Source organism: Cryptomeria japonica, chromosome 11 (genome assembly GCF_030272615.1).
Source record: "Cryptomeria japonica chromosome 11, Sugi_1.0, whole genome shotgun sequence".
Taxonomy (NCBI): domain Eukaryota; kingdom Viridiplantae; phylum Streptophyta; class Pinopsida; order Cupressales; family Cupressaceae; genus Cryptomeria; species Cryptomeria japonica.
Window position 1 is genome coordinate 52,653,608 of NC_081415.1, and position 17,101 is coordinate 52,670,708.

Here is a 17,101-nt window from a genome sequence, read left to right on the forward strand (position 1 = left end):
TTTGATTGGCTCCTTAATCAAGGCTCTTCTCATCATTAAATTCTCTCCATCTTCAGGAGATAAGCTCACATCTTGTGTCTTGATGTTTTATGCATCTTCTTGCGCATATGTCACTCTTCTTTCACTTCCTTGAGATGAAGAGGATTTCTCTGGACATATATAGGCAAGGTGACCCAACTTTTGGCAATTGTAACACTTCATGGTGGAGAAGTAGGACCCTCTTCCCGGTCCACTAGATCTACCTCTTCCTAGGTTGCTAGATGATCCCCTTCCTCTATAACTGCTCTTGCTATGTGAATCCTCACTTTTCTCTATAAGTTTGGACTCTCCTTGGGACCCTTGATCTGCTCTTCTTCCACCAAAACTACCTCTTTGGCCTCTACCATCTTTTCCTCTGCCTCTTCCTCTATTTCTTTGTTCTTGCTTCTTTTTACTCTTTTCCTCTACCTCTTCCTCTGTTGCTTTGTTCTTTCTTCTTTTTACTCTTTTCCTCTACCTTTAGTGCCAATTGATAGCACTTATGCATAGTGTTAGGATATAACAAACTCAACTCCTCTTGAATATTCCATCTCAATCCACTCAAGTATCTAGCTACCTTGATGCTCTCATCCTCTACCACCTTGGATCTCAAACACAACTTTTGAAATTCCTCAGTGTAGCTGCTCACATCCAAATATCTTTGCCTCAAGTTTTGTCTCCTCTTGTGCAACTAGATTTCATAATCTTCAAGGATGTCTGCCTCTTTCACCTTGGCTAACATGCCCTTCCAAGGGGCTATGGGGTTCTTGCCCTCTTTTTGCCTCTCTTCTTGGATAAACTTCCACCAAGTCAAAGCCGCCCCTCTCAATCTAGACTTAGCTAGCTTCACCTTTTGGGCCTCACTGATTCCATCATACTCAAAGTGATTCTCCAATCCCTCTATCCATTCCAGGACTACCTCTGGCTCCATTTTTTCACAAAAAAGTGGCACTCCTTCTAAAGATTTTCCTCCTAAGGCTTTAATTTCTTTAAGGAAAGGTTCTTCAGGTAGAATAGGGTCTATTACAGGAGTCTTGTCCTTTTCTACAACTTCTTTGTCTTTCCCCTCATTGACCTTGATTGTCACTTTCTCAGTTTTGTCTTCAACTACATCTAGTTTTCTCTCCAATTGTAGCAATCTTTCTTTCAGGAGTCTATTTTCATCTTCTTGGTCTTCTACCTTCTTGGCTAACTCTGCATTAGTCACCGTTCTGAGACTATTTTCTCCTACTAATTCAGTATCTGACATCAACTACTTTCTTCCCAAGTCTAAACTTTCTCTGATACCAATATGATAGGGAGGCTACCTAGTTTACCATCAATTATGATTCTTTTATGGTTACTTCTATCCCTTCTTGGGTTCCAAGTCTATCCCTTTAGACTTCTAAGGGCTTCCCTAACATTTGTTTACTTATCTCACCTTCCTCAAGCTCACAAAGTAAGCTTGCTCACTATATCCTTGCAGGGGTACAGGACACACACACATGTGTTCTCTCTTTGCAAAACCACCCATCCTATTTGGTTTGGAAAATACACTCCTTTCAGTTACACAATGTCTAAGTTTCAAGCGTATAGCCTTCTAGATCTTCTTCCAGTTCTCAGCAAATTCCTTCCCCCTGCAAGTTATCTCCTTCAAGTTACTGACACCTAGCCAGACTATCACCAAGCTCGCCTAGGGCCAGTTTGCAGGAATAGCTAATGCCATCTCATGGACTCTTACCAATAAAACCCTACTATACATAATTGGCTCAGCTTGACAATCTCCAATGATCATGTGGAGTCTCAAGTCAGAGCCATGTGTTTATTGCAAACAAAGAACAAAAACTGAAAAGGAAAACTTTATTTACAGATTCTGAGCTTATGCACGGGTTCAAGCCAACAACTCACAGAACAGAGAAAAGAAGCTTTACATTAACAGCATATGAGAACTTCATAGATTTTTAACACATTATTTCAAATCACGAACAAAAAGTAAACTCTGATGGGAAACTAGAAAATGGAATTCTCTATTGCATTTCAAAAAAACAAACAATTATTTTCTCCGAGGCAATTGACAATCAATGTCTCAACCATCAACCTCTTATAGATGCCCATTGGGTGTTTTTATACATTTTCTCTTCCGTTATGAACTTCTCCTATTGGACGAGATAAATCTCGTTACCAAGAGTTCCCAATTGCAACTGTCTCACAGGTTCTGCTACGCACTTTCCACCAGGTTATCGATGTAACATTAGAACCGAGTTACCGATGTCCAATGGTGACACACACCACTTTTCACTTTTCCATCGGGCATCGGGATAGAAAGAAATCCCTTCACCTAATGGCCGATGCTTTCCTCCGCTTCCTAGGTGTTTCCATCGGGTCATCGGCAAGACAACCAAATAGTAATCCCACTCGTCCGATCTTGCTCGATCTCTCTTTTTGCGCTCTGCCACATGGCACCCCCTGATTGGCTCTGGGCTCCTTGCTCTGCCACCTTAGCACGACCTCACTAACTGCTCAAAATGAAGCTCTTCTTTTTCACTGGGTCCCACCATGGTCACCAAGTAGCGGGGAATAAACTTCATGCATCTCGCCATAGCGGTATAGCGACAATCGTCCAATCTACCCGAACTTGCTCACTTGTTAACTTGCCTGAGCTTCTCTCTTGTCGAGTCCCACCTTGGTCACCAAGTCATGGGAGATAAACTTTGTGCATCTTGCCACAACGGTATAGCAACAATCGTCCAATATTTCCGGACTCGCTCACCTGTTAACCGATGACAAGAAAACGGTTCCATCGGTGTAACACTAAATAGCTCCTTCCAATACCCAATGAAAACTTGGCAAGTGAAGGCGGTCTCATCAGGTTATTGGTGTAGGGTGAAACTACTCTCGCCAATCTCCGATACTTCATCCAGCAAATGTGCTCCAAGCCAATGCTTTCCCATCAAGTCATCATTATAACATGTAAATACTCCCGCCGATACTCGATAACAATACTCTGAGGCTATGCTTTTGCATCGGGTCATCGAGGTAGCTTGAAACCACTTTGGCCGATACCCAATACAACTACTCCAAACGCAAATGACCTCATCAGGGTAAGGCTTGCCGATCGAGGTAGGTCTTGCTGATAAGAGAAGTTCTAAAAATAGCAACTAAACAACCACTCAAATGGACTAGAGTCAGTCCTTATATCTGTACATGACCACTGGAAGGTCTCAAAAGCCAAAACTGGTTAAGGGGATTCCAACCCTTAGGTGCTGCTGCACCAGTAAGAGTGCCAAGAGTGATATTTTAGAGTTGAAACCTTATGACACCAAACCAATATCATCAACTCATCTAAGTGAGCCAGTTAATATTTTTGGAGCTATTATTTTGCATATCTAGCCTCATAATCTTTTGAGGCTACATGGATCTTACAAGGTCTATAAATACCTAACCAAAAATCATATAAGCATCATTTCCAATCAGGAGCAACATATATTTTATCAACAACAACATCAATAATACAAGAATATTAATAACTCCATTAAACTCCATCATTGTAGTGCACATCAATACATAATGTAACAACAATCACCATACCATCAATGATACCACCAATGGGTAACACCATAACTGTGTTGTAAACCATCTCCAATATTCTTTATAGCACAAAGGTTTGACATCAATGATAACACGAAGTCATCAATTACAACAAACTACAAACAATGGGAGACAAGTCGTTTATATGCATAACATCATGTTTTTAGAAACTTACCATTTTGCAAGAGATTATTCATTATGGGGGGACACACAGTCTCTCTTTTTCCCTCGTATGAGGGGGACATCATTTGTATCTGCATGATGGATGTAATTTTTATGGGGTATTGATAATTGAGACTTCCATACATTACTCATTTTATCACTTGATCTTATTTGCATTATCTCTTTTTTGGAGAGGGGTTTTGTTCCCACGGGTTTTTCTCCTTTTCTTGGTTTGTGAGAGTTTTAATTGCATTGCATTTTCATTAATGTACATTGGTACCTAACATAGTTTTGTAGCCAAGACCCATATTGCATCTTGCTTATAATGCATAATAATCTTCTTCCTAAGTTGCACTTGAGGGTGAGTGTTGGAGTAAATGAGGTTTTACCCTTTTACTTAGGCTTATTTTATTCTTAGGGCCGATACAACACTTTACTCATTATTTGTTTGAATATTATTTAATAATTTGTAGGGTGCATTTAATAATTGTTGTTGGTAGTTGGACGGTTGGTTGTCACTACTTGCTCTCTCCTTGCCTTTATGAGCAAGGCATTTGTACATTATTTGTATCTCAATATCAATTCATCTATCTGGTGAAATATATTTTGCCTCTCTCGCTTGTGAAGGTTATATTGCAAGTTGCGTTCTTGGTTCAGAGGTTGCTCCAGCAGATAGTATTGTATATATACTGCATTTTAACACATTGAATAGCATTGACATATATCAATAATAAAATTGTTAAACATCACAAGTGAAAACTAATCAAAGTAATCGATACATAAATAATATTAAATACCACAATTATTGTGAAACATTTGAATGCGATACTAAACATTAAATTTTTGTTCTGTACATAATCCCACGGGGGCTTCACTAGCTAGGCAATATTATATCACGTGCATTCATATTGGGGGGTTTAATATCCAAAAAATAAGGGTACAATATATTGCCTATCGGTGAAAATAGAGGGGTTTTTAATTCAAGCTTTGAAAAAATATATTATTCGGAGAAAATAGGGGGGCTTTTAATTCAGGTTATGTATTGGGAGGGGGTGACCAAAAAGGAGCTTAGGGAAATATTTTTTGAAAATAGGGGGATTCTTTAGCATGCCATGAACGCACGTGATATAACCCAAGCTCACTAAGTGAAGGTCCCATGCATAAACCATTCAACAACTTATTTAAAAATGTCCTTAAAGAAGAATTTCATGTATATCTAATATAGGTGGAGGGAAAGTCAAGGGATAGCTTTGGATACAAGAGGCTCTCTCTTTTGGAGTGCTAACCTAAAATATTCCTCCATGTTTAAGCTATTCATCCCTTGTGGAAATTCCCAATCAAAGGCATGGATTAGTGAACCTAAATTATACTCTACCAGAGAAATTCCCATGCTAGTGCCAACACAAATACACCTTCGTGTACCAAAGGGTATGAGTTGGAAGTCACTACCACGTGGATCAATTTTGGAACCCATAAACCTATCAGGATTAAATTCCAAGGGGTTATACCATATTTCTGCCCGTCCCTTCCAATACCTCAGATATTGAGTGTGAGGTGTGTTCCCTTGGGTATGTAGTATCCACCAACTTAGCAAGCCTTTGTGGAAACTCATGGAAGGTTAAGAGGATTGGAAGGGTGTTTATGAAAGCCTTCCTTACAAATGGCCACTAAGTAACGAAGCTTTGGAATGTCTGATACTTGGAGATGCCTATCTTTACCAATAACTTCATCCATTTCATCCTTAGCACATTTTAGAAGTTTGGGGTTTAGGATGAGCTCAGAAAGTGTTCATTATATCACGCTACTCAATTTGTCAGTTCCTATAGTGAACATATCCTACAAAACACATAAAACAAAATCAATTATAATTTAAATTTTTCACTTCAAAAAACCATGAAGAATAATCTATAATTTTCTAATGAGGTCCCACTATCTACTAGTGCACATTATTATATCTTAAACTAATATAAAAATATTATGAAAAGGCACAAGTTTATATAGTATAGTGGCAAGTTACCTTAATGTAAGATTTAAATTTTAATTTCAAATAGATAAAAATGTTTTTAATGCATTGTATCAAAAGTAGATATTTACCAGAAGGAGTCTCCTGATATTATCATTAGACAACCTTACTCCATCACCATCAAAATTCTCTTGTTTAGACATGAGTACATCCAAGAAGTCTAGATTTTCTCTCATCCCAAAATGATTCTTAGTCGTTTCTAAGGTAGGGGTCCCATGGAGGGGGCTTAAGCTCTATTTTTAAGGAAGAGGTGGTCCCATGAAGAAATTATTTTTCTCCTATGGGATTATTTAGAATCTTTTCCCAAACAATAGGAGCCCCTGCCTTTTAGGCATGTAATTTTAAGCAAGTGAAAATGGGGTGGGGCTAGAAATTGCTCCACCAGCTTAGGAATTTTTATGCCACTTGCTAATCATCTGAATTTTAGGCAGAAAATTAAATTTATTTACAACCATCTTGCTTAATTTTAAGAGTTTAAAGTTAGGATGACACTTTCAACTATGGTATTGGGTGGATATTTTTGTTAACGATAATTTTACATTGGTATTGGGTGGATATTTTTGTTAAGGATATATACTAGATTGATCCCTTGACAAGCATATTTTACACTTGATCCCTTGACAATCATATTTTACACTTTCTCAAGTGTTGTTCAATCAATTAACTTAGCAAATTTTAAATGTGACGAAAAACATCCACCCAATACCAATGTAAAATTATATTTTTTCTATATTAAATCATTAAAAACAAAATTTTATCGAATTAAGCACAAGCACAAGGAAGAAGATATTTTTGATTAGTTTGGAGGTTTCTTCTTGTCCATTTTCAATCCATTTGAATTTTTGTGAAGACCAAACCTTGTAAACCTTGGAGAAGTCACTATAGTTGCAAGCTCCAATCAATATTGCAATAATCTGAAACCTGCATAAGAAACATGAATGCTAAACAAAGGTGACACAATTGAATTTTGTATTGCACTTCAGCTTTAAATTTTTAGTTTACACTCCATGATCCATTCTATATCATCCTTCACAGAGTGTGATCTAAAACATTGATGCAAGACAAAGCTCACACATTTGAATCCAAAATATTTATACATTAATTATGATAAACTGTGAAAATCTAATGTTTTTAGTTGGATTCAAATGTGCCAACTTTGTTTTGCATCAATTTTTTTTATCACATTCCATGATCCATTCTACATCATCTTTCATGGAGTGTGATCTATTCAATATGATGCAAAACAAAGTTCACACAATTGAATCTAGAAATATCATACACCAATTATGATAAGCTTTGAAAATCTAATGTCTTCAACTGGATTCACTGTGTCAGCTTTATTTTACATCAATTTTTCAGATCACATTCCATGATCCCTTCTTTATCATCCTTTACAAAACATGATATAAAATGTGATGCAAAACAAAGTCCACACAATTGAATCTAGAAATATCATACACTAATTATAATAACTGTAAAAATCTAATCTCTTTAATTAATATCTCACTACAAATCTATAGATTTTAGATTGACACAATTCATTCCTATAAATCTAAAGAACAAAGAGACTAATAATTTGAAGTTGTATCTTTTGTAAATCAAACTTAGGACAAAACTTTAATGGATTCTAGATTGGCACAGTACTTCCTTAAAAAGCTCCTCATTAAGTTCCTATTCTAAGTTTATGAAAGATGGGTTGTTGGATATTAGAGAAGAAAACAAAAATATATTATAGAAGGCTATGATGAAACACCTTTCTGAGCATCTTCCAATGGTCTCCATAGGGAGCCCACACCATGTCCTGGATGTTGTAAGCCAAATAAGTAGCCCCTACATTCCTAGGCCTATTGCAGAAATTTATATCCAAAGTCTTCAGAAAGGCCTTTGCAGCAGCAGGAGTATTGGCCACCACCATTTTAGAGGTACCCATTTTAAGATAAACTATTGGACCATAATTCTTTGATAGATCTATCAAAGTGACATGAGGCATTGGGCCCAACAGTGGCAAGCACCCTAAAACAGGCCATCCTGAAGGCCCATGTGGAAGCTTTTTATTCTTGCTAAGAAGATATCCAAATCCAATGTACAGACAAACCCATTAAAGTCCCCACAAAAAGAACTCATGAATCATGCCCATTTCCATTACCCTTCTTGTTGTGGCTCAAGGGATCCTACAAGTAACTAGAACTCCTATCATATGCCTTTATAGCATTTGTTTCAGTTCAAATTGCAGTGTTATGCTCTGGTCTTCTAGTCCTTAAGCAAGTGCAGGAGACAAAGATGCTCAAACTTCGCATGAGTAACATGGTTATTAAAAAACAAATAGCACTATTGACAAGAAAAAGAAAAGAAAAGAAAAATGCTTACAGGCAATTATTATAAATAATTGATCTTCAATCCAGTCTATCAAAAGGAATGACAATATCTTATGTATTTCTCTACTCATATAACTGATGCACTTGTGTTTTGTCCTTAACCCTATGTTATTTTTAACTTAACAAGGAGGAGATTAATTAAAAATAAAATTATATTTATATGATGATTGATTAGATAAGGTACCTTCTCTTTTTCCATCTATGATAAATCATGTGAGTTATAGTTTGATATCGCAATCATTTCTTGGATTGGTATTTATTTTCTTTGTAATCATTTTGCTTTGATCAATAAATAAAAAAGGGGTTTTCCTTAAAATCTTAATAGGATAATTAAAAAGAAATAAAATAGTACACATGTCTAGGATTTAGCTTATAATGGTATCCATGAGAAAACCTACTTGACCTCATGTTGAGTAGATGAATACAAGATTGCACATGCAACGAAAAATATGAACCAAGTTGTATCACCATTCATGAATTACCATGACATTAAAAAAATACATGTAACTTGGAGATGCTAGTAGAATTATTTGAATATCTGTTAGCATTGAGTTCATCAAGACTTTGAACAAGTTGTAATGTTGAATCATGCCAATGGATAAAACCTACAATTACTCCTAAATTAGAAGAATGTTTTACCAATTGATCCATCATCTAAAGAGAAACACTATATCCTTGCTTGAACATACTACACCAGTGCCAAATGGGATGAAAGTAAAGGTATTACCCACAACTTATGAGAAGACAATAGTATACTTCTTGTACAAGCACATTTTGTAGAGGTTTCAAACACCCAAAATTTTAGTTTTAGATCAAGGTTCACAGTTCATGTTGAAGTACGATTCAAGAATTCTTGTACCACTACCAAATAACTCATAGAAAATATTCTCCTTATCATCCTCATGCCAATGGATATGTTGAAGTCACAAATAGAGAAATAGAAGCTATCCTAACAAAAATAGTTACAATGCATAGAAATGACTAGGCTGATAGTTTATCTAAATTTATCTGGGCCCACAACACAACAAGGAAACTACCATTGGATTCACCCTGTATGAGCTAGTCTATGGTAAGATTCCTATTCTTCTTGTATAATTCATAATATAGACACTCTGAATAGCTCTAGAGGTTGGAATTGAATTGATATAAATCCAACAAATTTGGATCATGCAATCAAATATATTGGATGAAATACACTTGGAAGCAATCTAAAATACAAAACTACTTCAAGGGAAAAGGAAAAATGGCATGATAATTATATCACCAGTAAGTAGTTCTAGATAGGTGATTGGTCCTTACTCTATGACTCCAAGTATCGTGATTTTAAAGGAAATTGTATAATGCCCCGCCAGGAACCCTAAAGGAAAACAACACAACTAGGCAACTAAAGGGTGAAATAAAAATTTATTTTTTTAAAGACTAAGTGTACTAACTATAATCATTGCACGTTTAACAACACAGCGGAAGTCTATCATAAGTTTTCCTAAGGGTAACCAACGAAGATTAATTTTCATAGATTATATTAACACCATAGTTAATCCATTTAATAAGATAAATTGAACACTTAAGTTTAAAACTACACATACATCCAAATTTCATAATAAAGAAGTAAAAGTATTCCAATGTATCCAATTTCCATAAACCATTTAAACATAAGATCAAAACAATAACATTCATTCCACTGACATAATAATATTACAATATCCATAAATACATGGCTTCCAATAATATCACTAGTTACAAGGATACAATAACAAGGTTACATAAAAGTCTGATACAATGACCACAAGGTCTCAATTGAACAATGATCTCGAACAAGAGCTGGTACATAAACCACGATCCAAGAAACACCAGCGAAGCCTTTCCTTGCCTGAAGATACAATCCAGAACATCCGATAGGAAATGGCACTACCACCGAACCATGTGATCCCGAAATGGAACCACCCCACCGTGCTAGGAGATAGTAGAAAACCCTCAAGCAAGCAAAGCAAGACAAGTACAAAAGGACTACAAGACTCTGCAACCATCCATGTAACACAACTCACAAAACACTAGTGACTCTAAGAAGAGAGTGTCATCGCATAGCTTGATGGCTACCATGGTACAGCCTCCATAGGTCCCGGCCCCCATACTCGGGTTTCTCCTGGTAACCTCTCCCGAGCCTCCGATTCCAACTAAGTCTCATGTGAACCCTACCAATCCTTTTGTGAAGACAAGGTGGTAAGTTTGCCATTCCAGGCCTTCTCGTAACATCATGAGCCCTGTGCAAGCACTCATCTATGCACGAGGCACATTTATCTTAATTAATATTTAAATCTACCCACCCCCTAATCAATTATTAGGTTATCACTTTTTAACTAACTTTCAACGGGTTATCCTGTCATCCACTTTGGGCATAGCCCCTGCTCGAAAGCCACTCTCTCTCTTAGGACACCAACAAGAAATGTTTCTCTCTACGAGAACTCTATGGCGAAACAGGCAACCATAAACAATCCTGACTAACACAGGTGATGGATACACAAATACCAACCCAAGAATGACCATTTGGACAAAGACACACAATGGCTCATAGCAAATGGGTTATACAACAACACCTGGTCTAGGAGAAATAATACCATAGGACACAATGACAAATTAATCAAAATTGCAATAAAACTTGACTAAGAACACACTATACGCAAGATCCTATTACAGGCAATCTTTGCTTAAAAACAGTCAAAGCATAAATGACATGCAATTTACAAATTTCTAGATAACAAGAATTTACACTTTAAAAAAAAAAACATTCACTTTGTCATTTGTCCAAAAAGATTTAAAATACAAATAATTCTCCTAATGTATTTTCAACATATTTATTTAAATTAACATTCCAAACTGTAATTAAATAATATTTAAAATAACATTTAAAATATTATAATAATTTTTAATTTATTTAATCCCCTGGGTCCGAAACCCGAAACAGTGAACAAGGTTTAGAATTTAATTTAAAAAGACTAACAAAAAAAACACTTTTACAATTACTGAAAAGCCCTATCAAGGTAGCCTATGCTACCACCGGTAGCTAGTACTACCGTCCGGTAGCACTGCTACCGTGCAATTTGTTTTATTTTATTTTATTAATTTATAATTATTTTATATATTTTTTTTTTATATATATTTTTAAACAGGAAAATAATTAAACAATATTTTTTTTAATAATTTCATTTTAATAAAATTTTAACAATAATAACAAAAAAAAAATATTTTCTTTTTCCAATAATTCCATTTTAACAAAATTTCAATTCTTTTTTTTTTTTTCAAATTTAATTAACCCAAATAAATTTAATGTGTAATTAAATTTATTTTCTTAAGGTAATTAAAACCATTTCTCAGGTAAATACCCTTTCTCCTAAATCGTGCAATTTCCATGCACCATAAAAACTTGGCAAACTTTCTATAATAATTTTCCTAACTTTCACAAAATTTCGTTCTTTCCACAAACAAGAAATACACATCAAGCATGAGTTTTCAAACAAAACTCGAATTCACCAGAAGAGAGTTTTGGATTTGGCAATTATTTTACACACATCAAGCAGAGAAAAATAGAAACATTTTTAATAAAACACAAAACTAAGAATTCATCCAACCTGGTATAGCTTTCCTGGAAGAATTTTGTAGAAGAGCCCTAATCCCTTCAATATCTTCCAATAAATTTTCTTCACCTAAATTCTTGACCTGTTCCTGTGTATTCCTGTCTGTGTAACTAAAATAAAGACCTAACCCCTATTTAAACTAAAATTCTAGGTTCAATAGCTTTTTCACAAAAAACCTAAATTTAGAATAATAGTAATTTATTTTATTTTATTTTCTAAATTTATCACATGCAATAATTAAAAAACATTATTCCTTCTTTACTTTTCTCATGCATATTAATTAATTTTCTAAATAAAGAATTAATACAATATTTTAATTCCAATTAATTAATTTTCTAAATAAAGAATTAAAACAATACTTTTAATTCCAATTAATCCTTTTATTCATTTATTTAATTATAACTTTAGAATACAATTAATCTAATTTATTTTTAAAATAAAAATATATTTTTAATACCATGCAGCTTAATTTAATAATTCCTTTAATTAACTAAATTTATAATCTCAATGCAATAATGAGATAATTTCATAAACTTAATTAATTAATTAATTAAATCCACTAAAACACTCAAATTAAACAAATCTCAAGCAATTACCCATAAAAGATAAAATGACAAAATACGAAGACCGAACTAACTGACAAAACGACTAACTGACGACACTCATATGAGTGTAACTGAGTAAAAATAGGGTCAACTACTATCTCCTCCGCTTCCATCAGAAAATATAAGGCACACTCAGACCTGTGAAGCCAAGTGGAGACGATACCCCGTACCTACCCGGTACTTGTACCTGCAATATCCTGCATCACCGAACCACACATGCATACATATATATAATATAGAAAACACGACAAACACACCAATGAAGGAGAATCGCGACGTTCCCTGTCTCACAGAAATGAGTGAAGGAAAATCGTCCCCTTGCATCCAATACACTCGCAAACACACAACATATAATTCCACATTGCATAATTAAAGTAAAATGTGAGTACATAGCAATAATACATAAAATGCCATAAATCACAAGTACTGAAATACTGCAAATAAATTATACATCTCATATCCAAATAAAGCATAATGTCATAAAAATCTGAATAATATGTCATGGTAATGTATCCACTGAAAAACAACCAATAATAAAATATGAATCTAATGAGTTCAACTAGTAGGGGTACTACATTCTCCCCCCCAAAACTAGGCTTACTCCTGGAAGCTTAAAATAAATAAGAATACAGTTCTCTCATCTTGGCTGCATCCTCCCAAGTCGCTGAGGCCTCATCATTTGGGTCCCATAGGACCCTTACCTGGTCAATGGTACAACCCCTGAGGATTAAATCCCGACGCTGAAGAATGCGCACGGGCTCCATGGAAAGTTGCCAGTCCTCGATCTGCAAAGAGTTCCAATCAAGAACATGTGTCACATCTGGATGATAAGGTCGAAGAACTGAAACATGAAAGACATCGTGGATGCGGAATAGACTCGGTGGCAAAGCAAGATGGTAGGCAACAAGTCCTATCCTCTCAAGGATCTCAAAAGGTCCAACAAACTAAGGCACCAACTTAGATCCCTTTCCATAATGGTTCGAACTCTTCCGCGGATGCACTCTCAAGAACACACGATCGCCAATAGAAAACTAATGATCTACCCTCTAAGCATCTGCATACTTCTTCTGTCTATCCTGTGCTGCTGCTAAATGCTCACGAATCCTATCTACCTACTGCTCCATCTTCCGAAGAATATCCGGTCCTATAAGCACCCTGTCCTCTAACTGATCCCAACTCAAAGGAGTGCGGCAAGGACAACTATACAATGCCTGAAAGGGGGACATACCTATGGAGCTATGATATCCATTGTTATAAGAAAACTCCACTAGATATATATAGTCCTCCCAATGTGACTGTTGATCCATCACATACATGCGAAGCATGTCCTCTAATACTTGATTCACTCTCTCTATCTGACCATCTGTCTCTGGATGATAAGCTGAACTAAAATTCAACTGAATCCCCAAAGCATGCTAAAGTGAGGTCCACAATGCTGAGGTAAAGACAGGATCTCTATCAGATATGATCCACCTCGAAATCCCATGCAATCTCACTACTTCTTCTAAGAAAATTCGTGTCACCACTGTTGTTGTGTAGGAAGCTCGAATAGGAACAAAATGAGCAACCTTAGTCAATCTATCAACTATGACCATGATGGCATCATGACGACGTGAAGAGACAGGCAAACCAACAATGAAATCCATGGAAATGATATCCCATTTCCAATCCGGTACTAGATTAGGCTACAAAAGCCCTGTTGGATGCTGATGCTCTGCCTTCACTTGCTGACACTCTAAACATTTCGACACAAAATCAGCAATGTCACGTTTCATACCCGCCCAATGATAAATCTGTCTAAGATTTGCATGCATCTTCTTGACACCAGGATGTGCCAAATAAGGTGCACGATGGGCCTCGGTCATGATCAAAACATGAAGACCCTCCAAAGGAGGTACATAAATCTGTTCATGGTGATGAAGAAATCCATCTAACTCAAGGTTATACCCACAAAATCTACCCTCTAAAGGCCTTCCGGACTCTATCACAATTCTAACATCCTGATACCAAGTATCCTAAGGAAGAACTCCAAGAATTCTCTCTCTCAAGTTTACTCCAAGGGATAATGCTGAAACTTCATGCCGCCTACAACACAAAGCATCTGCTACTACGTTCTCTTTCCCCTGAATATAACGAACCTCAAAATCATATTCACAGAAGAATTCCATCCATCTTCGTTGTCGAGCATTCAAGTCTGGTTGTGTGAATATATACTGCAAACTGCGGTGATCACTATGCAGCTCAAACCGATGCCCTAATAGGAAATGTCGCCATCGAACCAAAGCATGAACTACAGTTGCCAACTCTAAATCATGAACTGGATAGTTCAACTCATGGTTCTTGAGTTTGCGAGACTCATAAGCAACCACACGTCCATCCTGCATAAGTACTGCACCAATACCTTCCAAAGAGGCATCTGTGCATACCATAAAATCTCCAGATGGATCAAGAACTGCCAAAATCGAAGCACTAACAAGGAGTTCCTTCAAGGTTTTAAAAGTTGCTTCACATTGTTCTGACCAAACAAACTTCTTCCCTTTTCTCTGAAGAGAAGTAATAGGGTGTCCTATCCAGGAAAAGCCTTCAACAAAGCGACGGTAATATCTGGCCAAACCCATAAAACTCCTAACTTCAGAAATGTTGGTCGGCGCTGGCCAATCAACAATGGCTTGGATCTTTGAAGGATCCATAGATATACCTTCTCCCGAAACCACATGACCAAGATAGTTCACCTCAGTCTGGAAGAAGTCACACTTTGCTAAATTGGCATAGAGTTGATTTTCCCTTAAGCACTGCAGTACCTGACGTAAGTGACCCTCATGCTCCTCCACAAATCTAGAATAAATCAGAATGTCATCCAAGAATACAATGATGAAACGATCAAGATAGGTGTGAAAAACTCCATTCATTAAGTTCATGAAAACTGAAGGCACGTTCGTCAACCCGAATGGCACCATTGTGAACTCATAGTGACCATAACGAGTACAAAATATTGTCTTATGAATGTCTGCATCCTGAATGCATAACTGATGGTATCCAGATTTCAAGTCAATCTTAGAGAACACCTTGGCTCCCTTAACCTAATCAAAAAGGTCATCTATACGAGGCAATGGATATCTATTCCGGATGGTTACCTTATTCAGCTGTCGGTAATCAATGCATAACTGAAGAGAACCATCTTTCTTTTTAACAAAGATAACAGGCACACCCCAAGGGGAAACACTAGGACGAATGAATCCCTTGGCCAATAATTCTTCTATCTGCAACTTCAACTCGTTTAACTCCCGAGTAGTCATCCGATATGGTGCTCTTGAAATAGGTTCTGTACCAAGAACCAAATCAACATGAAAGTCTATATCTCTCTTCGGAGGCATACCAAGAATATCCAATGGAAACACGTCTGCATACTCTCGAAGAATAGGGTGACTATCAAGAGTGATTTCTCGCCTCTTTGACTCATCCAATTCCTCAAGAGTGATTGCAAAAAGTTGACATCCTCTACGCATGCACCGCTTAAGTTGCATAGTGGAGATCATACGCAGGGATATCGGTCTCTGAACTCCAACAATCTCCACTTCTCTGCCAAGGTCATCTAAACACTCTATTGTCTTCTTGCGACAATCTACACAAGCACTGTGAGACGATAGCCAATCCATCCCCAATACAACTCCATAAGATCCCAAAGGAATAACTCGAAGGTCCACTGAAGTAACTATGGTTCCTAATTTCAACTCACAATTGGGAATAAAGGCATCTACAGAAACATGGACACCTGTAGCCAACTCTACTTGCCACCTATCTGCCTGCTTAGTAGACGTAAGTCCGCACCGCTCCACAACAGATGACAAAATAAAAGAATCAGAAGCTCCAGAATCAAAAAGTACAGAGATAGGGGTTCCATGCAACATACCTGCTGCCTCAATGACTATACCCTGATGATCAACTTGGTGGTCATCTACTGCTGCAAATACTCTATGGGACCTCCCTGCATCTCCTACTATAGGTTCAGATGCTACTGGCCTCTGACTACCTTTGTTGTGGACATTTTGAGGGCACTGTGCAGCTCTGTGACCAAACTTCCCACAAGAGAAGCAAGCTCCTCTATTACCTGTTGGTCCACTAGATTGCTGGAAACTTCCCTGGCTAGGGGCATAAGAAGCACTCTGTGAGGCCTGCCCTATAGGGCCCTGTTTACCCCTCTACCAGTTCCTACCCTTCTTATACTAAGAATTGCCACCTTGTTGGCCCTAGAATTGTTTAGGTTTTGACTGTTGCTGCTGTTGTTGCCCACTCTTAGCGGGTGCTTGAGGAGTTCTAAATGGTGCAGCTGACTGGCACTGATTTCCCAGAGCTTTATTTCCACTGGTAGGTGCACTTCCTATCTGCACACCTGTCTGACCACCAAGTGCACGACTAAGGTTCAGCTCAACTAATCTGGCCTTTGCCACAGCTATCTCCATTGAAGCTGGCTCGAATACCCTCACACCTCCATTGATACGGTCGTTCAAACCTCTTAGGAAATGTTGGACAAGCATAGCCTCATCATTACCAATTCCGGCGTATTGTTTGAGCTCATAGAACTTGTGCTCATACTAGTCTACTATCATCCCATACTGACGCAAGGCATAAAACTCATCTGCTCGAGTCTGCCTCCACTGGGGTGAGAGAAATCATGCCCTGAATCTCTCCAGAAATAGTTCCCATGTGATGGTGTTAATG

At 37.1% G+C, this 17,101-nt stretch overlaps 1 pseudogene; it reads right to left on the reverse strand.

Moving 5' to 3' along the window:
• Positions 1 to 4,984: 4,984 nt before the first annotated feature.
• On the reverse strand, positions 4,985 to 16,842 carry LOC131860018 (flavonoid 3',5'-hydroxylase 1-like; annotated as a pseudogene).
• Between the last annotated feature and the right edge of the window lie 259 nt (positions 16,843 to 17,101).